The sequence below is a fragment of the Bos indicus genome, chromosome 21 (assembly GCF_029378745.1).
Source record: "Bos indicus isolate NIAB-ARS_2022 breed Sahiwal x Tharparkar chromosome 21, NIAB-ARS_B.indTharparkar_mat_pri_1.0, whole genome shotgun sequence".
Classification (NCBI taxonomy): domain Eukaryota; kingdom Metazoa; phylum Chordata; class Mammalia; order Artiodactyla; family Bovidae; genus Bos; species Bos indicus.
In genome coordinates, this window is record NC_091780.1 from 44,974,391 (window position 1) to 45,001,058 (window position 26,668).

Genomic DNA, 26,668 nt, shown 5'->3' on the forward strand with positions numbered 1-26,668 from the left:
TCTGTAAAATTTAGCCCACTTCATAGGGTTGCAAAAGAAATTAGATGAGATAATGTATGAACATACGCTCAGCACAATGAGAACTCAATGAATCATAGTTTGTTATTATTGTTACTACTACCATTTACCATTTATTAATATGAAAATTAGCTAACTCAAAAATAAATCCAACTACAATTCGTTTGGAGTGGTAAAAAAAAATTTACCACACTTTAATACAGTAGTTGAACATGTGTTTATTATTCTGAACAACAGAATATGTATCTTATTTTGAGGCCCAGAAAGGTGTAAAAACTAGAAACTCAGAGCAAAAAGTAAATGGAAAACTTGAGTTAATTTCATATTCTTCAATCCCTTGGGAGAAGGAAATGGCAACCCACTCCAGTGTTCTTGCCTTGAGAATCCCAGGGACGGCGGAGCCTGGTGGGCTGCCATCTATGGGGTCGCACAGAGTCGGACATGACTGAAGTGACTTAGCAGCAGCAGCAGCAATCCCTAGAGGTTCAGTCATTTGAGGAGCAAGCATAGGACATGTGTGTGTGTCCAACAATCTCCCTGTCCTTTCAACCTCAAACAGCCTATGGAAGCACCCAGAGGTCAGCACCCTGGGAAGGGCTGGCACCTTTCTTTCTGAAAAGGCCCTTCTCCACTTGTTTTAGGAGAATTAGTAGGGAGGAGGTTGTTTTCCTATTTTGTATGTGTGGTAAAATGTCCTTTCTGTTATGAAATAATGGTAATCATAAATTGTAGATTTTAAGTGGTGTTACACTGCAACCCTAAAAAAAGAAAAGGCCATTCCACTGTTTCCCCTCCAGATGTCCTTCTGGCACCTTACACATCTCTCAATAATTGAGGAGACACACGTGTTTTCCTTCTACAAAAGGGAATATCTAGGCATGCAGAACCTAGGCCACCCCGAATCGCTGTCCTAATATCCTTTGCAAAATTCCTCCATCTTCTCAAAGTTTCACCTTTTTCCTGTCTTCCCACAGCTCAAGTCCTATCAGAGACAAATCCTAGAGAGCCACGCTGAGAATGCAGGTCTGTTTCAAAGAGTTACTTGACTTAGGCTGTAAAAAGCAGTCAGAGACATTGAATGCTAAATATTTGAGGATGGATGAATGGTTAGAGGAATAGAAGGAGGAGAGAAAGCGCCTTAAAATCAACCACATCATCTGACAAAATCAAGAAAATTCTCTGTTATGGGGAAAGAGGCATGAAAAAGAACAGTTGAATTGTTAAAAGCTAAATCTGGATTTCAAAGAGAAATTTTTTTTTATAAAACTAAGGCAATTTCATTGCAAAACAGACTCTATTTTCCAAAAAGAATAAGAAATAAAATCTCCCAACCTTTTGAATCCCTAGTCTGACTCCCTAGAAGTAACCATGCTTTATATTAATATCTTCTAATATATCCTCCTAAGAATTGTCCTGCATTTAAAAGAATATAGGTGTGAATATATGTGTATGTGTGTGTGTAAATCTTCTTGAATTATTTCTAAACCTATTACTGAAAAAAGTTTTTTTTAATTCGGATTTTTAAAAAAAAAGCTTTTTTACTGAAGCATAGTTTATTTATATTGTTGTGTAATCTCTGCTCTACAGCAAAGTGACTCTGATACATATAGACATTCTTTTTAAAGTCCTGATTCTAAAAGCAAAACTTTCTACTAATAAGAAGTAAAAGCCTTACACAGAACAATCTCAGGCCTTCACAAGAGTCAGCAAAAGTCCAGGTACTCTGTGAAACAGAAATAATCAAATGCTTCAAAATATTTAATTTCCTATTCCAGGAATGTGAAACAGGTGTAATTAAAATAACACTATTTTAATTAAGTGACCTCTCTTGACCAACCATCTGTGAATAATTCAGATTTCCTCCTTATTATTACTGTAAAATTAAAACGAGGTCATATAAACAGGAAGATCCTCTTTAACTATCTTTAAGCACCAGCAATATATATTTTCCACCAGTTAAAATCCTTAATGATACAAAAAATCTGTCAAGCATAACTCCCCCAATTCATTTGCCTGAAACCATCAATATTTTATCATGCACTTGCAGTTGGCTTTAATTTAACAGTCCAGGTTACTAATCAAACAAAACACCCAAGTCATTAAAAGTTAGCGTGCCATTTAGAAAGTGCATTTCACGTTTATTAAAATATCTTTCATGCAGCCATTAGAAACCTAAAGTTTTAATTACAATCAGATATTTAGTTCTACTCCCGTTATGCATTTGGCACTCTCTTGCAACTGCCCTGATTAATCTTCCAGACCAAGTTCATCCATTACCTCCTGAAATTATTTTCCTCTCAACTTCAGAATTCATCTTTCTAGCCCACCCCCTACAAAGAAGCAAAATGCATTTTAAAGGTGTGTAAAATAACTACCCAAAAGATGACTCATTTAAAAGATTTCATTTCAAATGTAATTTATCCTTCATAAAAGACCAAAGAGGTATCATTCAGAAAGACAAATTGAAATTGAAAATTAGCTCTTCATGTCTTTATTGTCAGTTTTCATTATTTATTTTTCTTTCTAAAGATCAGAAAAGCTCAACAAGCATTTTCCTACAATTTTCTAACTGTGTGATTCAATTAACTTTTATTTTTCTTCAAGCTTTTCAGTCTTCCCTACTCTTATTCCTGCCCTGACTTGCTCTAAAGTTCCATGAAAGAGGAATCAATATTTTTAAATGATACAAATGAACTTCTTTATACAACAGAAACAGACTTACAGACTTTAAAAACAAACTTATGGTTACCAAAGGGGAAACATAGTGGGGGAGGGATAAATCAGGAGTTCGGAATTAACATACACACACTACTATATATAAGATAAATAATCAACAAGGACCTACTGTATAGCACAGGGAACTCTACTCAATATTCTGTGATAACCTATAAGAGAAAAGAATCTCAGAAAGAATTAATATATGTGTATGTATAACTGAACCAATGTACTGTACACTTGAAACTACCACAACATTGTAAATCACCTATACTCCAATAAATTAAAAAAAATTTTTTAATAAAGTTTGATGAAAGATTACTGACATATAAAACATCAGATTCCATACGTAATCTAGATCTTGAGAATTACAGCATTTAGATTCTCCATCAGTCATATTTGCTGCACACTAAAAAGACATTTTAGATGAGATTTCAAGCCAACAGCAAGTATACTCACTTCTAAGAGTCACACCAATGAAAATTGTGGGACTTGCAATTGAGATGAAGGCCGCCAGTTACACAGGTATGAATGGAATTGAGAGTCTATTCAAAAAACAATGTGCGTGGTTAGTCACTCAGTCATGCCTGACTCTTCGCAACCCTTTGGACTGTAGCCCACCAGGCTCCTCTGTCCATGTGATTTTTCAGGCAAGAATACTGGAGTGGGTTGCCATTTCTTTCTCTTAAGGGATCTTCCTGACCCAGGGATCGAATCCATGTCTCCTGTGTCTCCAGCATTGCAAGCAGATTCCTTATCCACTGAACCACCAGGGAAGCCTTTAGGATATGCTTTAAAGACTAAAAGCATCTTGCATCTATCAAGCTATCGCAAACATAAATCTGTAAAAGCCATGTGCATGTCTGACTTTAGTCATGTCTGACTCTTTGCAACCCCATGGACTGTAGCCCACCAGGTTCCTCTGTCCATGGGATTCTCCAGGCAAAAATACTGGAATGAGTTACCAGAGAATCTTCCTGACCCAGGGATCAAACTCACATCTCCAATGTTGCCTGCATTGGCAGATGGGTTCTTTACCACTGGCACCACCTGGGAAGCCCAATAAAGGCCATAATTCTAAATAATATATGATTATGTTAAATATGGACTTTCCAGTGTCACTAATAGTAAAGAATCCACCTGCCAACACAGGGGAGATACAAGACACAGGTTCTATCCCTGGGCTGGGAAGATCCCCTGGAGGAGAACATAGCAACCCACTCCAGTATTCTTTCTTGGAGAATCCCATGGACAGAGGAGTCTGGCAGGCTACGCTCCATAGGGTCGCAAAGAGTCAGACACAACTGAAGCAATTTAGCGTGCAAACATCATCAGTGCCCGGGTTAGGGTCCAGTCATGTTCCCTAGGACCTGTGTTCCACATTGCTTGATTCCATGCTCTGAACCAAGTTGCCTTTTTCATAAGAACTAGCCTGTGGTTGTAGTACAGTAGCCTTTTTAATAGCTTCTTGCCCACTGAAATTTAAGAGCTCTTTTTATTTTGAATTATCTTTGTTCCTTTCAGTCAAAGTTGATGGAGTGTCCATCAATTCAATTCTCTTAAAAACTTCGTGGGATTTCTATGAATTTCACTGGAATGTACTTCATTAAATAAAAGCCACATCAACAAATCTCTTTAATATCTTTAAATATATTTAATCTCTTTAATTCTCTGCCTTGGGCTGAATCAGAGTGATTCATAATTATTCTGCCTTGGGCTGAATAATTAGAAGCCTTTTTTCTAGTTCTAGACATGTTTTTAAATCTTTCTAGAAGATTAACAAAGGGTCTTACAGCCATATTATTTATATGATCTTACTTCAAAGGTCTTTACCAATAGAGAAGAAGGAATGAGAAAGTTTTATTTTCAAACCCATTAAATCCCAAGTCCTTATAGTTCCTTTAAAAATTGTTTGAATACTGCAAAAGTTCTTTTTTTTTCTTTTTTCACACTTAAGTCTCTCCATCCAAAACTTTGGTGGCTCAGTCAGTAAAGAATCCACCTGAAATGCGAGAGACCTGGGTTTGATCCCTGGGTTGGGAAGATCCCCTGGAGGAGGGCATGGCAACTCACTCCAGTTTTCTTGCCTGGAGAATCCCCATGGACAGAGGAGCCTCGCAGGCTACAGTCCATGGGGTTGCAGAGAGCCAAACATGACTGAGCGATTAAGCACAGCACATCCATACCTTATTATCAGTGGCCCAAAGAAACCAACTGGCCCCTTCAGTATGCTGCCAGTAAATCTGAGCCAAACCACCAGTTTGTCAGCTTGTTCTATTTTCCCACATTACTGCAGACAACAATATTGTCTAACTTTCCTCCATTATACAAGGATCACATTTTTTCCAACCTCCAAAACCAACTTTCTCCCTCCTTCTAGGATTCACCAGCTTTTATCTTCAATGGTCTTCCAGATTTTATCAATAGGCTCCTCAAGGCCTTCTAGCTTCTGCTTACTGCCTAGTTCCAAAGCCATACATTTTATGGTTTTAGTAGAGAAGCACCCCACTTCCAGGTACCAAATTCTAATTTTCTATCACACCATACACTGAATAACTTAAGACAATAAGTTAAAGTTAATGATGTATATATTCATCATTATATTTCATGAATCTGTGAGTCAAGAATTCAATCAAGACTCAGTTGGACAATTCCTTTGTTCCACATGAAATCAACTGCCACCAATGAGTCACTGGGTGGTATTCAGCTGATGGGCTGGTTGGAAGGTCCTTGATGGCTTCATTTGCATGTTTATAGCCTTGGTGGAGATGGCTAGAAGGTTGAGTTCAGCTAGGACTGTCTTACACTGAGGCCCTAGCATGGTGGTCTCAGGGTATATGGACTTCTTACATGGTAACTCAGGACACTTAGAGAAATTTTTCCTATAAAGGGGAAGTAGAGGTTGCCAGTCTCTTACTAGAAACTGGCACACTGTCACTTCTGCTATATCCTATCGGTCAAGCAACCATAGAGCCCAGATTTAAGGAGCAGAGACATAGATTTTACCTCTCAGTGGGAGGAGTGTTCAAAAATATTGCAGCCATCTTTAATCTATGACAAATACTATGAGCTAGGCATTCTTATTCTCATTCTACAAAGAAAACTAAACTTAGAAAGGATAGGTAATTTTCCCAAAGTCATACAGTTATGGTAACGCTAGAATTCCAACCTAATCATCTATCTGTATGGAAAAGTAAATAAATTACCTAACAACTCCCAAAAAGTAGTGATTATAATAGCATCATCTTCTGGAGAAACAAGGTATATGTCTATGTGGCCCTGCTGTCCATCGGCTCAGGATACAAGCTTCCTCCCTTCCTTTCATCCCTGCTCTCAGGTCGATTTATAGAAGTTACACTTCCTGAATGTTCATAAAAGAACAAATGATCACATACTACAAATGTCTTCGAAAGATAATGTCCAAGTCCATTTATGAAGGTACATCTGACAAATCCAACCTGACAGTATGATCTCTCAGAGGTGGAGGATATAATGAGACTACTACTACTCTTCTGGACCAACATGGAGAGTATTGCTGAGGATGAAGTAACAGGAACCTTGGGGAGCAAGGGATTTTGTCATCCTGGAGTGATGACCATTATGGAAAGGAGAGCTGATATAGTCAGAGGCAAGCCCTCTCGCCCTATGGCAGGAAGAAAACATAGCTGTGGGTCCACAGTCTATGGTCCTACAAGGGGAGATTTTGCAGGAAGGATGGGACTTTCAACAATAAAAATCAGACCTAACTTCCAGAAATTATTCCTGGAAAGAAAAAAAGAGAGCAAGGATAAATGTGCCCACATATATAGTGTCCTAGAAAGTTCAGATTTAGAATATACATACCACAGACGGGGTCAGGGGACCCATGGTCAAAATTACATGCAAAATTTGGCACAGATCAAATGGGAATTGTGTCAGGAAGGCTGAAGCCCAGCATGCACAGAAAGTGAAAGTCAAAGTCACTCAGTCGTGTCTGATTCTTTGTGACCCTAAGGACTATACAGTCCATGGAATTCTCCAGGCCAGAATACTGGAGTGGGTTCCCTTCCCTTAGTTCCCTTCTCCAGAGGATCTTCCCAACCCAGGGATCGAACCCAGGTCTCCCACATCGCAGGTGGATTATTTACAAGCTGAGCCACTAGGGAAACCCCCAGAATGCACAAATGATGCAAAAGACAGTAAAGAAAAGTAAGATTTTTGTGTGATTTTGTTTGGGGCAGGAACATGGAAGACGTAAATCTGTCAAATAGAGATTATGGTGCGATGTTAGCAGATCATAGAGAAAGTAGTACTGCTCAACTTCTATTTTGATTCTTTTCTTTAAAGAGAATGGGCATCTGGCTGTAAAGAGAAGCATAAATATTGAAAAAGCTGAAGCCCAGGTGGAAGAGATGATGTTGAACAAAGTTCTCATTTTCTGTCAAAAACGAGTTCCTCTCTTCCTAAGAATCCAGTATAGTTGAATAGACGAAGAGTTGGGACACTGTAAATGCAAGATTCTCCTCTGCACAATTTAGGCTGCCAATGAAAACCTGTGCCAGTCAGCTCTCAGAGTGCAAGGCTCACAGGTGTGTCCCAGGGATCTATAGATAATACAGGAAGTCAGAATCCAGTGGGGCTGGAGACAAAGAGGCTTATATAGTGATTATTAACTGGTACAAAATTTCTTTGGAGGTAATGGAAATGTTCTGGAATTAGTGGTGACAGTTTTCACAACCTTGTGAATATATTAGGTTGGCCAAAAAGTTTGTTTGGGGGAAAACCCAAACAAACTTTTTGGCCAACCTTATACTAAAAAACCCCTGAATTACATACTTTGAAGGATGACTTTTATGGTATATGCATTATATCTTAATTTCTTTTGAAGAATACATTATCACATTTTTACCAACCTGAGTTCCAAGTTTCTTTTCTGTGTCTACCTATCCAAAATTTTAAAAAGCTAATGACCAGGACACATTCCTGTCAGCTAAAGAACAAAGCCAAATTCCATTTTGAAAGTTCTTATTCTTTGTGAATGATAACAAAACAAACAAACAGTTTGCTTTTTACTTTTATGGGGAAAGTAAAGGAATATAACCAAATCTAGTGTGTTTTTGAAGAAAGCATTTTGTGCTCATTTTTTTAAGCAAAAAAAATGAGAGCAAAAGATGGAATCACAACTGTGGCAATATTACACTAAATTGCCCATCACCAAAAAACTAGATGGGATAATATATTGGCTAAAGTAGTGAGCCCAGTTCACTAGTAACTCTTTAGGAACCAACTGCACATACAATTGTTGAAAGAGAGATAAGAAAGAGCTAGAATGGGAAAGTCTTAGTGACTTTAGCAGAGATGGTTTTAAAAGAAGCAGCAGAATGATGGAGCTGCTGTGCTATGAATGCATCTGAGTTGTGAAACCTAGAGTCCAGTTTAGTTTAGGGGAGGAAGGATAATGGTCCTACTCTAGTCTGTGTGGATCAGAATATCTGGAGCAGAAGCCTGGAAGGGAGGAGAGCTTGGGAGAGAAGGGATACATGTATATGTGTGCCTGAGTCCCCTTTGCTGCTCACCTGAAACTACCACAATATTGTTGATTGGTTATACCCCATTACAAAATAAAAAGTTTTTTTTAATTTTTTTAATTTCTAAAAAAGAATATCTAAAGCACTATAAGCCATTCTGAGTGCCACCATCCCAGAGGATCACATGCAAACTAGAACCTGATGGAATACTAAAGGTCTGACACCATGACATAAGTTAAACCATTAAAAGGACAGATACTATTTAGCTTAGAAAAGAAAAGGAAAAAGAGAAACCTAAAAGTTCTCTTTTTAAAAAAATTATCAGAAAGACTCAGTTTTTTGACTCTTCATGACTCTTATTAGCAACATCTCAGGAAAAGAAAAAAGCTAAGGTTGCCAAACATTTGAGGCCTGAGTTGAATAACCTCAGACAAACTAGGTACATTACCAGAAGTCACAGTTAACTGATATCACAAATAAATGTGAAGGAGCAAGAAAAATGGGGGCCTTCACTTAAAAGTGGAAGCAGAACATGGCCACAGGGAGAAGGGAAAAGACAGTCAATGGAGACATATGCTTGGTGATTCCTCAGGCATGTCCCAGAGGTCTGTATTATTTAAATGTCTCCAAATGGTTAGCAGACGTTTTGTCCAAACCAAAAAGCCCATGAGATATTTGGTTCATAAGACAAGTTGTCTATGCCAAAAGAAGTTTGAAGCTTCAGTTCAGTTCAGTTGCTCAGTCGTGTCTGACTCTTTGGGACCCCACGGACTGCAGCACACCAGGCGGCCCTGCCCATCACTAACTCCCGGAGTTTACTCAAACTCAAGTCCATTGAGTCAGTGATGCCATTCAACCATCTCATCCTCTGTCTTCCCCTTCTCCTCCTGCCTTCAATCTTTCCCAGCCATCAGGGTCTTTTCAAATGAGTCAGTTCTTCACATCAGATGGCCAAAGTATTGGAGTTTCAACTTTAGCATCAGTCCTTCCAATGAATATTCAGGACTGATTTCCTTTAGGATGAACTGGTTGGATCTCCTTGCAGTCCAAGGGACTCTCAAGAGCCTTCTCCAATACCACAATCCAAAAGCATCAATTCTTTGGCACTCAGCTTTCTTTATAGTCCAACTCTCATATCAATACATGACTACTAGAAAAACCATAGACTTGACTAGACAGTCCTTTGTTGGCAAAATAATGTCTCTGTTTTTTAATATGCTGTCTAGGTTGGTCATAACTTTTCTTCCAAGGAGTAAGCGTCTTTTAATTTCATGGCTGCAGTCACCATCTGCAGTGATTTTGAGCCCAAAAAATAAAGTCTGACACTGTTTCCCCATCTATTGCCCATGACGTGATGGGACCGGATGCCATGATCTTCGTTTTCTGAATGTTGAGCTTTAAGCCAACTTTTCACTCTCCTCTTTCACTTTCATCAAGAGGCTCTTTAGTTCTTTGCTTTCTACCATAAGGGTGGTATCATCTGCATATCTGAGGTTATTGATCTTTCTCCCAGAAATCTTGATACCAGCTTGCACTTCATCCAGCCCAGCGTTTCTCATGATGTACTCTGCATATAAGCTAAATAAGCAGGGTGACAATATACAGCCTTGACATACTTCTTTTCCTATGTGGAACCAGTCTGTTGTACTATGTCCAGTTCTAACTGTTGCTTCCTGACCTGCATATAGGTTTCTCAAGAGGCAGGTCAGGTGGTCTGGTACTCCCATCTCTTTCAGAACTTTCCAGTTTGTTGTGATCCACACAGAGGCTTGGTCTGTCCAAAGCATCCATGAATATAGTTGGTCCATTACAAACAGTTTGGACAGGACCAAATATCAAGGGCCTTCGGCATAGACCAAATGTCCTATAAATGTTTTGGACAGAACCAAATGGTCCTGCAAATATCAAAGACATTCGGGGGTAAATCAACATCTTACGAATGTTTTTAACAAGAGCAAATGTCCTTCAGGAACCAAATAATTCTTAGGCAGCCAGAACATGATTAGTTTTACCACCTGATATTTGGAAACCACTCTTCTAGAGAGCACTATGATCATGTCACATATGTCCTTAAAAATCCTGTCATTCCCTGTAATTGCCAAAAATAAAATTCAAAAAATTTAACTTGACTTCAGAACTCTACCCAGGATGACCCAGTTCTACTTTTAAAATTTTATCTCCCTTTCCTTCCCATCACCAGTCTTGCTCTCTAACCAAACTCCTGTATGTATTACTCAGCCAGAATACATCTCTATTTGCTCCCTCTGCACATCTGTTTATTCCATTCCCTCTACCTGGAACACTTGTTCTCTTTGCATCCACCCACCCATCACCAAATCTGCTATTCATCCAATCCACCTTGAAGCAAAGGATCAAAAGTCTATTATGAGTTCTTTTTGGATTATTCCATGCTAAAAGTATTCTATCATCCACATCCCTCTCAATTCTCAATCATTAAGTTACAACTTAGGTCTCAAGTTTCTTTATCTGTAAAACTATAATTACCAACTTCATAGACTTTTTTGAAGATTGACTTTATAAATGTGAAGCACCTAGAATAGTGTAAGAATATATGAGCTCTATAATTTATCATTATTCTTATTAGCTGTATGATTCTTTTTACAGAAGGAAGTTAGTATGACAAATCATAGTCTCCACCGCTACAGTTGGTCCTGAAGCTATAACCAATACCATCCATTTATGATTCTCCATCGTTAATTCTAGATCCCTCTCCCTTTGGCTAGCTACTGCTGGTTTAGGTCGCTTGCCTGCTGGGTAACATAGCCAGTATAGGTATTCCGGCAGTTGCCATTAGTGTATATTTCAATATTACATTCAGGAGATGGGAAAACAACCACAGGAAAGGTCCATGAATCAACGGGAGCCATTGTGAGTTAGTTTCCATTTGTCATCTGACCACCATAAGCCCCCACTTTTGACTACCAGACCTTGCTAGCATTTTCAGAAATCAGATCAGATCAGTCGCTCAGTCGTGTCCGACTCTTTGCGACCCATGAACCGCAGCACGCCAGGCCTCCCTGTCCATCACCAACTCCCGGAGTTCACTCAGACTCATGTCCATCGAGTCAGTGATGCCATTCAGCCATCTCATCCTCTGTCGTCCCCTTCTCCTCCTGCCCCCAATCCCTCCCAGCATCAGAGTCTTTTCCAATGAGTCAACTCTTCGCATGAGGTGGCCAAAGTACTGGAGTTTCAGCTTTAGCAACATTCCTTCCAAAGAAACCCCAGGGCTGATCTCCTTCAGAATGGACTGGTTGGATCTCCTTGCAGTCCAAGGGACTCTCAAGAGTCTTCTCCAACACCACTTTTTCTCAAAAGCATCAATTCTTCGGCGCTCAGCCTTCTTCACAGTCCAACTCTCACATCCATACATGACCACAGGAAAAACTATAGCCTTGACTAGATGAACCTTTGTTGGCAAAGTAATGCCTCTGCTTTTGAATATGCTATCTAGGTTGATCATAACTTTCCTTCCAAGGAGCAAGTGTCTTTTAATTTCATGGCTGCAGTCACCATCTCTAGCATTTTACTTCCCAGGAAATTAGGATTAGTACAGAGCCAGTATCTAGTAAAACCCAGAGGTCTTTTACTCAATGCACATTTATTCTAGCAGATAGGCACCAGTCCCATTAGGACTGGTGAGAAGCCTTGAGAGGAGATTTACAGAATATACTTGTGGCAACAATACAAAGTCCTTCCCAAGGTGACCCAGCTGCCCTTCAATCAAGGAACTCTGAGTCTGTGAACTGGCTCAGTCTGGAAAATGGGTGACTGGCCATGACTCTCCATTGTGGCAACTCAAATCAGGTTGCTGACCAGCAGATGTGGAGTTTGTATTGTTGTTGCTTTCTGCTATATGAATGTAGCAATATTCTAGAAGAATGCCCATCGCTTTCTTTCATGATTACACCATGATCACTTGGCTTCTATGGGAGAACCCTGTGGACCAAAACATTCTGATTACCAGTCACCCTCCTATCCTTACCTGTAAAGTTTACTGAGTGACCTGGAGCTAGTTCACAGCAAACAGCCTGCTGGATTCCTGCAGCAACTTGTAGGGGAATGAGTACCAACGGGCCTCTGCCCACTGTTAAGTAGCCATACCAGCAGGGAAAAAAGAAAAAGAAAAAAAGCATGCTGAAACCAGAAAGAGAAGCTCCTTCCTCGCCTATGCTGTGCAGTATCCCTCCAGCACCCTCCATTGTGAAAGCCTAATATTGTACCAGATGACAAAGAAAAAATGATTACCTAGTCCAGCTCCAAAATCACAAGGTAAAAAAAAAAAGTGGATTTGGAGCTAAGAGATAATAAGCTGATAACTGGCACATATGCTCACTGCTCTGAGACTTTGATCCCTTGCTTGATACTATGCCAAGGTAGTTCTGGCCTTTCTATCTCCTGCAATGTGGCAGTCATCACTCTTCCCAAGCTTCCAGGGGCCATCCAGCACTGTACAGAGAGTGGCTTCAAGAGCCCTTGCCAGAACATTAAATACTGAACCACAGGCAAGTATATTCATTGTAGCAAACTCTTGCCTTATCTAACTCTATAATCTATACGCTCCCAGGCCATCACTCTCAAAACCCAATCCCAGGTTAATATACCAGTATTAGCATTATTATATGCTCAGCCTCTGGTCAGGGAACAAAGATTCCATAAGCCACATAGCATGGTCAAAAATTTTTTAATTAAATAAAATTTAAAAGAAAGATGTGGAACACACACATAAATACATACACAATGGAGTATTACTCAGGCATGAAAAAGACTTTCCAATGCCATTTGCAGCAACACAAATGGACCTAGAGATTATCAAGCCAGAGAAAGGCAAGTATCATATGCTATCACCCATATGTGGAATCCAATTTTAAAAAATGATACAAATGAGTTTATTCATAAAACAGAGATACTTACAGATATTAAAAACAAACTTAATGGTTACCAAAGGAGAAACCGTGGGGGAGGCATAAATCAGGAGCTTGGATTAATATACACATACTACTATATATAAGATAGATAACTAACAAGGACTGTATAGCACAGGGAACTCTATCAATATTCTGTGATAACCTATATGAGAAAAGAACCTAAAAAAGAATGAATATATGTATATGCATAAAAAAATCACTTTGCTGTACACCTAAAACTTACCCAACATTATAAATCAACTATACTCCTATAAATTTTTTTTTAAAAATTCACCTTTCAACCCTTCAATGATCTTCTACACCAGTTTTCTACAAATAGTTGGCTCAGTTTTTCCAAATTCCTGTAGTTACATGGAAGGAGATATTTCAAAATACTAATTTTTGTCATCTATAAGTAGTAGAATATAGAATGATTTTGCTTTCTTTTTTACATTAGTCTGTGTTTTTTCCGAAGTTTCTACAATGAACATGTGTTACATCTATAATCAGCAAGGGAAAAAACTGCTGGACTGGATTTTTTTTTTCACCTCATCCCAATGTTCCATCACTAACACCTTCTCTATATCTCCACCTCAGCCCTTCCTGCTAAATAATCTTTGAAAAGATAAAGTATTGCTAGCATAATATAGCTAAGCTAAGCAATGAGGGCCAGTCACTATCAGCAATGGAGAGTTTTATTATCTTATATTTCATTTGCCCTAAGAAATCTGAAGGACCTGAAAAGTCAAGTGCTATTTCTCCAGGGTGAAACTGGAACCCTGGAGGGAAGAATACCAATGTTGTGGGGCAGGAGAGGAAAAAAGGAGATCCACCCAGGGTGACTCTCTGGATGGACTGTTGGACAAATCTCTGCAGAAAGTTGATAAAATAAAAATTGGTGCCCTCATGTGGACTTGGTGTGCAATCATGAATATGTACTCATATTGATCAGTCAGCTATTACAAGTGTAAATAAGGACTAACAAACAACCAAAAAACCCACAGTCTGAACAATCATATGATAAGTAACAAATGAGAGTTTCAAAAAAATAAGTGTCAATACCTATAGCACAGGGAACTCTGCTCAGTGTTACATGGCAGCCAGGATGGGAGGGGAATTAGGGAGGAGAATGGATACATGTGTATCTATGGCTGAGTCCCTTTGCTGTCCACCTGAAACTATCACAACATTGGTAATGGGCACAATCACAACAATGTTAACACAACATTGTTAATTGTTACAAGATTAAAAGTTTTTAAAAGATAAAAAATAATTTTTAAAATGAGTGTCAAGGAAGACATCTGATTCTTTTTTCCTATGATCATTGCCTTCCCTCTCATCCAGCCCTGAGGTATTTTAGAAACCAAGAAAAAAAAACATAGCATGTGTGTGTGTGTGTGTGTGTGTGTGTGTAACATACATATAAAAATGGGACACTTTTGAAACCACTGCTCTCCTGTTAAGTCATATCCAATCCTAGCCTGTGCCAATAGACTGCAATGGGCATCACCCTAGCCTACACAGGTTTCAAATAATCACCACAATAAAGGATAAAACATTCCTCTATCTTCTAGCAGGACTGCAAATAATCCTCAAGATAATCATGTTGAGACCATGACTAATTTATTTTTCACATTAATAAAGAAAGCTTTGACAATTTTCTTCATTCTTGACGTGACATATTCTTGGTTTCAAAAATCCTTTCTTGTGATTAACTTCTCTCTCTCCTGTGGTCATGAAGCCCATTTCTCCTTGTTCTCTTCTTGGAGAGTAACAGTTGCTTAGCCTTTTCCCCAGAAGCACTTCATTGTTAGAGTCTACCATGAGATTACTTATCCATTCTTTAAACAAAGTAATCCATGTTTATGTGACTCTTCCTCAAACATTTCATTTTCCCACTCCAATCAAATTTATCGTTTCCCTTTTAATCTACTCCAAATTTTCTCTGTCCCCTAAACCAAATCAAATATGTGAACTTCTGGGTGATTTCTAAGCATCACACATTCCCTATTATAAATGAAGGAAATACAGAATTGTAAAGGGATTTCTTTGATGTCCTGGAATATGTGGCTATGCTGAAGCAGACTGTAAGAACTGTCTTTTTTTTTTTTTTTTTAGCACTGGACAAGTGGAAGAACAAGTTATGCCATGTGTGAAAGCCATTGATACTTGGTAAAATGGCGCCATCTAGTGCCTACATCTGCAAGAGAAGGGTAGGAAGAAAACTGTAAATCAATTACAGTGCAAAATGACAACTCCAGAAACTGACAGGGCCAAGGCAATTTAATAACAATAGGTCGATTGACTCCGGGGACCATAATTCTTAGTCTATCGACTGGGTCACTGGAGCAGCTTAACAACTAATATAGCCTTTTTCCAGAGAGAAACACACTGTTCTGAGTGTGCTAGAGAGGTTTACAAAGAGGAGCAAGAGACAAACTCCAACTCCTTCATGCCTGGCTCTGCTGTAAGTGTTTGCACCCTTCCTTTTTTTTTTTTCTTTTCCATATAATCATGACATCATCTTATAAGGCAAGTATTATCATCCCCATTTTACAGATGAAAAACTGAGGCCAAGAGAGGCCAAAATCTTACCTGAGGTTTCAAACCCACTTTCTCTCTTTTGCACTACCCCAGAGAGAACGTATAGGACAACACCTCAGCACCTTTCCTACCCATCATTCTCCACATGGAGGACCGGGGAGACTGCTGGTCCAGTACTACCACCAGGGAGTCCACACTGTGATGTACAACTCTGCTGAAAGACACCAACGGGGCAACCTGAAGACATGGAGTCAAGAGGACAAACACTGGCCTAGCATAAAAGCGTTTCCTGTAGCCCAGTTTGAACATCACTTTTTTGTTGCCACTGTTTTCGTCTGCCTTTAAATCAGTAGCTCCTAGATGCCAGGGGCTATGCTCTTGATATGTCATGCTAAGTTGCTTCAGTCATGTCCGACTCTGCAACCCCATGGACTGTAGCCCACCAGGCTCCTCTGTCCATGGGATTTTTCCAGGCAAGAATACTGGAATGGGTTGCTATTTCCTTCTCCAGGAGATCTTCCCAACCCAGGAACAGAACCTGGGTCTCCCCCATTGCAGGCAGATTCTTTACCATCTGAACCACCAGGGAAGCCCAGAGTATTTTACGATATTACATTTTCATTCACGTATGATATTACATTTTTAATTCAACCAGTAGATCTACTTGGTAAATGAATCAGTGAGGCCATTGGAAAAAAGTATATAAAACAGCAAGTATATTATCATTAAAAAAAAAAAGAACAATGATGAGCTCCTGATATAACAAGGATAAAATACGTAAAAATAGAAATAAGAGACTTCCCTGGCAATCCAGTGGTTAGGACTCTGTGCTTCCACTGCAGGGGGCACAGGTTCTATCCTGGTGAGGGAACTAAGACCCCACATACTTCAGCTAGCAACTAAAGCTCCCACAGGCTGCAACCAAGACCCAGTACAGCCAAATAAAAATATTTTTAATGCAGTGAGTTCTTTAAATTTTATGGGAAGTTTTTGTTGATTTGTTGTTTCCTCAAAGAAATATCATGAAGTATAGTTGCATCTGGAAAATTTTCTTGAGAATTCTATTCTAACTAGAAATATAAACCAAAAAAAAAAAAAACTAAAGGAATTTTATATCTCTTCTAGAATACATGCACACACTCAATTTTGATGACCAGTAGGCAACTGTAAAATATTCTCAAATGAAAGAAAATAGCCTGATACATATTCCAGCCTAAGTTTTAAAAAATAAACTAGCATTCTGTAAGGGAGTTAATTACATTGAGTATCTGAAGGCTTCCCAATGAGTCAATAACATCTTCCAATAGAATCCAAGCCATTTAACTCCTAGGTTTGTCATAGAATCTCTACGTAGCAAAAACTCACTTTAACTCTGTGGGCCTTCCCCTCATGTTGCAGGGGGGTTGGAGGATAAACAGGGTCTAGAACCTGGAGCTGTGCCTTTCAAGTGTGAAGGTGAGCTCATAGCTCTCATCAGTAGAACAGAAGGTTTGAGAGGTTTCAAACAAATAATCATCTCTGCTTATCTATCCATTCTCTCTTGAAGGGGGTGTCTCTGTTTAAAAAAAAAAAAAAATTCTCTGTCTCTATGCCAGCCCTTCAAGATGCTGAAGGGAAAGAAGGCCAAGGGGAAGAAGGTGGCCCTGGCTCCCGCTGTGGTGAAGAAGCAGGAGGCCAAGAAGGGGGTCAACCCCTTTTTTGAGAAAAGGCCCAAGAATTTTGGCATTGGACAGGTTATCCAACTCAAAAGGGTCCTCACCTGCTTCGTCAAATGGCCCCGCTACATCCAGCTGCAGCAGCAAAGGGCTATTCTCTATAAGCGGCTGAAAGTGCCTCCTGCAGTTAACCAACTCACCCAGGCCTTGGACCGACAAACAGCTACTCAACTACTTAAGCTGACCCACAAGTACAGTCCAGAGACGAAGCAAGAGACAAAGCAGAGGTTGCTGGCCCAAGAGGAGAAGAAAACTGCCAGCAAACTGCCCACCAAGAGGCCACCTGTCCTTCGAGCAGGGGTCAACACTGTCACCACCTTGGTGGAGAACAAGAATGCTCAGCTGGTGGTAATTGCTCATGACATGGTCCTCCTGTGCTGAAAGATGGGGGTTCCCTACTGCATCATCAAGGGGAAGGCCCGGCTGGGGCGCCTGATCCACAGGAAGACCTGCACCACTGTGGCCTTCACACAAGTCAACTCGGAGGACAAGAGTGCCCTGGCTAAGCTGGTGGAAGCCATCAAGACCAATTACAACGACAGATACAATGAGATCCACCGTCAGTGGGGAGGCAATGTCTTGGAGCCAAAGTCAGTGGCTCTCATCACCAAGCTGGAAGAGGCGAAGGCCAAAGAGCTGGCCACCAAACTGGGCTGAGTATGCACCATTGAGCTTTCTGTACATAAAAGTAACAAAAAATTCTTTTAAAAAAAAATTCTCAAAACCCCTGCCTAAGCTTCTCTTGTTCAGCAATACAGCTTTGCCAACGAGCTTAAATTAGGATACAGATGGATGATGTGGAAGGACAAAGGGAATACCATGTGCAAAGACACAGGGGTGTAAGAGTGGGTTTCTTCAGGCAAAAGCAAATCAGTCAAAAGAACTGGCACAAAGGGTATGATCACTGAAAAGGGAGACAAGGGACAGATTATGAAAAATGCTTGCATGAGTGCTAAGGAAGTATATACTTTATACTTCAGACTAGTATTTCTCACATATAAATAGCATAAAAGGAGAAATATTTTCACAGATCCTGTCTTGACTTAAATTCTCTTTAAATATCATGGCAGACACAGTTTATAATTCCCTTATATTTGTTCTTGCCATCTTGCTCTTAGTTAATAGAATTCTTCAAATTTTACCTCGAGCCTACATTCCCCAGCCTCCCTTGCAACTGAGGGATCAAATGACCACATTCTGGCCAGTGAGAAGTACCTGGAAAGAATGTCTACACCTTCCGGATCATGTTCTCATAAGGAAGCTACTTGCCCCTTTACTTCCTCTCTACTCCTTCCCACAGGCTGGAAATCCAGAGAAATGGTGACAAACCAGCTTCAGCCATATGAATGAAGGCAATACTCCTGGATCTAACTGCTCACATGTGCTCTGTGTGACCAGCAACGTCAGCATCACCTGGGAGTTTGTGGAAGTGCAGCATCAGCCCGAACCAGACCTACTGAGGTTGATTCTATAGTTAAATAAGATCTCCAGGGAATTCCCTGGTGGTTCAGTGTGCTCTGTGCTCTGACTGCCAAGGGCCCAGGTTCAATCTCTGGTTAGGGAACTAAGAAACTTCAAGCCAAGCAGTGCAGTGAAAAAAAAAAATGTATATATATATATATATCTCCCCAAGTGATTCATATTTACATTAAATTTTGAGAAGCACCAATCTAGGAGAAGGCAAGGGGAGCAAACTAGTAGGAAAATGGGTCTCCAGATGACGATGCTACAGTACTGGACAACTAACTAGCTCAGATGTTTTTGAGAGAGTGGACTTTCTACATTTGCTTAAGCCACCTTTTTTTCTTAATCTCTGATCCTATATACAAACTATATTAATATATACAAATGTAAAACATGGCATAAATACCCATCCATATTTTAATACCGATGTCTTATGTATCCTTTTCAAAACCACACACCTTGGATGAAACTCAAAACTACACTCTTCCAACAGAAACCACACAACTTGCCTCCAAACATATTGAAGCTCAGGTTCTTTATGCCTCAGCACAGAAGGAATTCAGCAAGAGGCAAAGTGATAAGTAAGAAGTATATTTATCAATATCCTTTGTGAAGAGGTTGCAGGAAAATGGGAGAGGTCACTCATCCAGGTCTTGGATGAGTTCCTGGGACAGGCCAAAGAGCAAGGGTCCCTGGCTTCAGGCAAGAAAGGATTAAAGAGCAAGCTGTATGTTCCATAGGCAGAATGCGGCCCATCTCAGAAGGTGAGAGCTGCCTGGAAATATGGGACAGTTAGATTTTATGGGCTGGGTAACTTCATAAGCTAATGACTGAGAGGGCTTCCCTGGTGGCTCAGTGTTAAGAATCCACCTGCCAATGCAGTTGTTGTTGTTCAGTCGCTAAGTCATGTCTGATTCTTTGTGACCCCACGGACTGTAGCATGCCAGGCTCCCCTATCCTTCACTATCTTCCAGAGTTTGCTCAAATTCAGTGATGCTATCTAACCATCTCATCCTCTGCCCCCTTCTCCTTTTGCCTTTCCCAGCATCAGGATCTTTACCAATGAGTCTTTCCAGGGTCTTTACCAGGGTCTTTCCCAGCATCAGGGGCTTTTCAAATGAGTTAGTTCTTCTCATCAGATGGCCAAAGTGTTGAAACTTCAGCTTCAGCATCAATCCCTCCAATGAATATTCAGGGTTGATTTCCCTTAGGGTTGACTGGTTTGATCTCTTTGCAGTCCAAGAGATTCTCAAGAGTCTTCTCCAGCACCACAATTCAAAAGCATCAATTCTTCAGCACTGCCTTCTTTATGGTCTAACTCTCACAACCGTACAAATTGTCAATGCATGGGGAGGGAGGTGGAAGGAGGGTTCAGGATGGGGAACACATGTATACCGTGGCAGATTCATTTTGATATATGGCAAAACCAATACAATATTGTAAATTTAAAAAATAAAATTAAATTAAAAACAAAAACAAATTGTCAATGCAGGAGACGGGGTTCAATCCCTGGGTTGGGAAGATCCCCCAAAGAAGGAAATGGCAACCCACTCCAGTTGTCTTGCCTGGGAAATCCCATGGAGAGGGGAGCCTGGCAAGCTACAGTCCGTGGGGTCACAAAGAGTCAGATACAAACTTAGTGACTAAACAACAAATGAGTAGAAGGATTACTTCAACTGCTTGAGGAAAGGTGTGGGGATTTCTAGGAACTGGGACACCACCCACATTTTGGACTTTTACGGTCTGCCCCAGAACTTCCAGGTACCTGTGGGTATGTATTTAGTATATGCTTTTGTATTACAAAGCTATGGTTTTTCCAGTAGTCATGTATGGATGTGAGAGTTGGACTATAAAGAAAGCTGAGCGCTGAAGAATTGATGCTTTTGAACTGTGGTGTTGGAGAAGACTCTTGAGAGTCCCTTGGACTGCAAGGAGATCCAACTAGTCAGTCCATCCTAAAGGAAATCAGTCCTGAATATTCATTGGAAGGACTGACGCTGACGCTCCAATACTTTGGCCACCTGATGCAAAGAACTGACTCACTAAAAAAGACCCTGATGCTGGGAAAAATCGAAGGCAGGAGAAGGGGATGACAGAGGCAGAGATGGTTGGATGGCATCACTGACTCAATGGACATGAGTTTGAGTAAGCTCCGGGAGTTGGTGATGGACAGGGAAGCCTGGCGTGCTGCAGTCCATGGGGTCACAAAGAGTCAGACATGACTAAGCAACTGAACTGACCTTGTATTACAACGAATGTATAACGAGGCTCAAGGTGTACAGGAAGTCAAATCATCCACTACCTTGGACTTAATTCTTCTAAACAGTTTTTGTCATATCCTCAATGGCTACATCATTCTTTTAAAGGTTGTGCCCTGTCCCCTTCCCTCCTCACTTTGACTTTATTCAGTACCAACACCACTACTAAATTGTATATGCTATACTGGTTTTAGCTGAGCTGATTATATGCTGGTCCAGAGCCATAAAAATGTTTTTTAATTATAAATGAAATAAAAACAAACTATGAAACCAATAAAAATCCAAATGAACAATTGTTTTAATATAATGAAATGGATGACGTTTTTCTGCTGGAACAAAGTCACTCTTCACAACACAGCAATGTACTGAGGCTTTCAGACAAATGCTCTTGAGTTTGGCAGGTTTGTCTACATGTGTTTTGTGAGAACTCAGTTCCCTTAGAACTTGACTCTGTTTGAAATACTGTCAACAATTAATAGCACCAAATGCCACGTCATTTGACTTTGCTTGGCTTAAGTGTATCACTTAATATATTAAGTTACCTCTTTTCATATTCACCCAGGACAATTCAAGAAGCACTACTTAACATCAGTAATTTTATACAATTTATAAATTTTTACAATTTATACAATTGCAAATACAGTTTATAAGACTCTCACACAAACCAAGAGAAATAAAACTTATTTTTATACACAAAAAAACTACACAAATGTCCATAGCAGCTCTATGTAATAGCCAAAAACTGGAAACAACACGAATATGTTTCAACAGGCAAATGGATAAAGAAGCTGCAGTACAGTATATAACACAATGAAATACCTTTCAGTAAGAAAAAGACATATTGATATGTATAACAACTTGAGGATCACAAATGCATTATTCTAACTGAAAAAAAAATCTCAAAAGCTTATATGGGACTTCCCTGGTGGTACAGTGGATAGTAACCTACCTGCCAATGCAAGAGACACAGGTTCAATCTCTGGCCCAGGAAGACTCCACATGCTGCAGAGTAAGCCTATGTGCCACAGCCACTGTGCCCATGTGCCCTAGAGCCCAAAAGCTGCAACTACAAAGCCCGATGATGCAGCTACTGAAGCCCGTACATCTAGAGTCTGTGCTCCAGAGCAAGAGAAGCCACCGCGATGAGGAGCCCATGCACGGAAAGGAAGAGTAGCCCACATCTGTCGCAACTAGAGAAAGCCTGTAGCCCCCATCTGTTGCAACTAGAGAAAGCCTGTGAGCAGCAATGAAGACCCAGTGTGATCAAAAATAAATTTTAAAAAGAAAAAATCTTATTAAAAAAGTTTATATGTATGATTCCATACATATAAAATGTATGTCTCAAAATGACAAAGTTATAAAGAACAAATCATTACTTGTCAGGCGTTAAGTTTTAAGGAGAGTATGACTAATTATAAATGGGTGAAGTCACAGTTTCTTTTATGGCAATGAAATAATTTTGTCTCCTAAATATGTCAGTGTTTACACAAATCTACACATGTGATAATATTTTGTAGAATTATATACCTGAAAAAAAAAAGAGTGCATATAAAAACTGGTAAAATCTAAATAAAGTCTGTAATAGAGTTAATACCAATATCAGTTTCCTGGTTTGATAATGAATTGTAGTTTATGTAAAATGTTATCATTAGGTGAAGCTGAATATAGAGTATATGGGAACTCATCATATTATTTTTGCCACCTCTCCTAAGTCTAAAAGTACTTCAAAATCAATATTTTTGATTGTAACCTAATAACATAAATCAATACAGAACATCTTTGAGCTTTTGCATTTTAGCTGATCCAGACATGACAGGTGTCAAAGGAATACCCAGAGAAAGAAGAATTTAGAAAAGGAAAGAAAAATGCACCGTCAAAGAGAGCAAGGGAATCAGACTTTAGAAGGACTGGTTCATCAAATAAAAAACATAAGAAGGACTTAAAGCAAAAAATTCACAGTATTACCAAGGTTACGAAGTTTACATTATCCCTTCAAGATAAGAAAGCAACAACTTGCTCATAAGACAGCTATATTCACAATGCTCCTGACAATCTCCAGCCAACAACACAGCAAAAATTGGAGATAAAACTTTGGGAAGAGTCTAGGATTGTTGGAAATATTCAACATTTTATTAGTTGGGAAATCAGACCAGTCAGGGTGACTCTGATTTATCTCAGGGTGCAAAGTTTGTTGTTTATATTTTTGTTTTTACTGTGGTAGGTGAAAAGTATAGACACACTGGAAGCACAGCAGGTTTTGCTTTTGTGCAGACATCTGTGATTTGCCAAAAGTAGCTGCACTTCAACTCCTGGCATCTCAGTGACCAGGACAGACTATTTTCCTACACCACCTTCTGTGACCCTACTGGGCCTGAGACTGTGTCTACTGTTTCCCATTGAACATCTGCACTTGAAAGATGTGGTATACAATGAAATATTACTGAGGCTTAAATAAATGAAAATTTCACATTTGACTAACATAAAAACTACCATGTTATAAAGTCATGTATCTCTAATGGCTAGATTATCATTATCTGAATGAAAAATCAGTCAGTTCGGTTGCTCAGCCATGTCCGACTGTTTGCAATCCCATGGACTGCAGCACGCCAGGCTTCCCTGTCCATCACCAACTCCCGGAGCTTACTCAAACTCATGTCCATCAAGTCAGTGATGCCACCCAACCATCTCATCCTCTGTCATCCCCTTCTTCTCCTGCCTTCAATCTTTCCCAGCATCAGGGTCTTTTCTAATAAGTCAGTTTTTCATATCAGGTGGCCAAAGTGTTAGGGGAAGCACACTGATCGAAACCGCCCACCCTGGCCAGGCACCATAGTAACCATTTGCATGAGTTGTTTTATGACAGGAGATCCTGATAAGGAATAGGGAACTAATAAGCCACCACCAACCGGAACAGTTCAGGAAAGGGGGAAAGGAGAGACCGCGTGTCCATCCACTTCCCAGAATCCCTCTCGCTAGCATCCATCTTGGCTGAGCGATGCGTGCACCACCAGGAAAGACTCTGAATTAGAATGATTGGCCATAGACCATCCAGAAACTAATCCCATCACAATAAAACCCAAGACTGCGAACCACACGCAGAGCAGTTCTCCTGGGTTCCCTTACCCTGCTGCTCTCCACCCGGGTGACCTTTTCCAATAAAATCTATGCCTTGTCAGCACATGTGTCTCCTCGGACAATTCATTTCCGAGTGTTAGACAAGAGCCCAGTTTCAGGAGTATTGGAGTTTCAGCTTCAGCATCAGTCCTTCCAACGAATATTCAGGACTGATTTCCTTTAGGATGGACTAGTTGGATCTCCTTGCAGTCCAAGGGACTCTCAAGAGTCTTCTCCAATACCACAGTTCAAAAGTATCAATTCATGGCTTCACTTTGCCATGAAGTGATGGGACCAGATGCCATGATCTTCATTTTTTGAATGTTGGATTTTAAGCCAGCTTTTTCACTCTCCTCTTTCACCTTCATCAAAAGGCTCTTTAGTTCCTCTTCACTTTCTGCCATAAGGGTGGTGTCATCTACTTATTTCTCCCTGAAATCTTGATTGCAGCTTGTGCTTCATCCAGTCTGGCATTTCATGATGTACTCTGCATGTAAGTTATATAAGCAGGGTGACAATATACACCCTTGATGTACTTCTTTCCCAATTTGGAACCAGTCTGTTGTTCCATGTCTAGTTCTAACTGTTAATTCTTGACCTGCATACAGGTTTCTCAGGAGGCAGGTAAGGTATTCTGGTATTCCCATCTCTTGAAGAATTTTTTCACTGTTGTGATCCACACAGTCAAAGGCTTTAGCATAGTCAGTGAAGCAGATGTTTTTCTGGAATTATCTTGCTTTTTGTATGATCCAACTGATGTTGGCAATTTGATTTCTGCTTCCTCTGCCTTTTCTAAATCCAGCTTGAACATCTGGAAGTTCTAGGTTCACATACTGTTGAAGCCTAGCTTGGAGAATTCTGAGAATTACTTTGCTAACGTGTGCTGCTGCTGCTAAGTCACTTCAGTCGTGTCCGACTCTGTGCGACCCCATAGACGGCAGTCCACCAAGCTCCCCCGTCCCTGGGATTCTCCAGGCAAGAACACTGGAGTGGTTGCCATTTCCTTCTCCAATGCATGAAAGTCAAGTCACTCAGTCATGTCCGACTCTTCATGACCCCATGGACTGCAGCCTACCAGGCTCCTCCACCCATGGGATATTCCAGGCGAGAGTACTGGAGTGGGTTGCCATTGCCTTCTCCTGCTAACATGTGAAATGAGTGCAATTGGGGTGTAACAAACTACCATACAACTAATCCTGTCCTCAGATGGCCTGGAGAGACTTGTGAGAATATTCCACCAAGGGGGCAGCAGAGAGCAGCAGGTGGCTCCAAATAGTTTGTCCCCCAGGGCCAACTCAGTCCTCAGCCAAAGGCACCCAAAATCTCAGAGTGTGCAAACACAGAGCCTCAGAAACTCCACCTTCTTAGTCTCACTTGACCCAACTGCACCACCACAACAAATGATACTGCCAAGCCAAATGGCTGGAAATGGGAGGTGGCAGGAAAAAGAAATTGAGTACTCACAGATTGAGGGTCAAGTTAGGGAGAGGGCAGGGCTTCACTCGCTTTAACACAACTTGTTTTTCAGGTTCTGAAAAGCTTCACCCTTTCCAGCTTTGCTTCACATCCATGACTAAAAGGGTTTTAAATGGAGATTTCACACAGATAAAAGTATCATAAGAGATTTGCTTCAAAAGGCTCCTCTTGTCTCTCAGACCTGAAAGCTCAGAAAGAAGCTATGAGGCTATGGAGCCTGAAAGTGGGGTTTCCTTCCTGTCCTCTCAAATTCTTACTTTAAAGGCTACTGAAAGATTTGCTTTAAGTTACAGATTCCTGGGCCCCAACCACTTAGAGCATCCCAACTTTGAGAATCCTGAAATTTAATAACTGTTGACACGTGAGCAGTGGACGATAGTGTGTGAGCTGAAGGACCCAAGAATTCTAGGTCATTGTGTGAACTTAAAAAATATTCACAACCTAAAAACTGTGAGTTATATTTTATTCTGTAGGAATTTTTTAGGACTTCATGTCCAGGAGATTTCATGCACTGGAGAAGGAAATGGCAACCCACTCCAGTGTTCTAGCCTGGAGAATCCCAGGGACGGGGGAGCCTGATAGGGTCGCACAGAGTCGGACACGACTGAAGTGACTTAGCAGCAGCATCCCAGGAGATAGCATCTCAAGTAACCCTGAGAGAACTTCTCCAAGGAGGTGAGGGGAGGAGCCAGGTTACATAGAAGTTTTGCAACAAAGGACAGGTAGTCTGAACATCAAACAATTATTAATTAAAGAAAACCAGGAATCCCAAGCTAAGGAATTTACTGCTTTTCTATGAATGGGAAGAGGCAAGAATCTGGGCTTACTGAAATCACTCCTTTGATATGCACCTCAGCTATCTGGGCCCAATATCCTGTATTTTCACATCCTGAGCTTCCTCAGGGCTTTCCCTGATAGCTCAGTTGGTA

At 40.3% G+C, this 26,668-nt stretch overlaps 1 long non-coding RNA gene and 1 pseudogene across 3 annotated transcripts in view; one reads left to right on the forward strand and one right to left on the reverse strand.

Annotated features, from left to right (window-relative positions):
• LOC139178224 (uncharacterized) overlaps positions 1-26,668 on the reverse strand; it is a 353,724-nt gene that overhangs the window by 305,422 nt on the left and 21,634 nt on the right. The gene's annotated exons all lie outside the window — the stretch shown is intronic.
• On the forward strand, positions 17,311-18,258 carry LOC109575299 (large ribosomal subunit protein eL8 pseudogene; annotated as a pseudogene).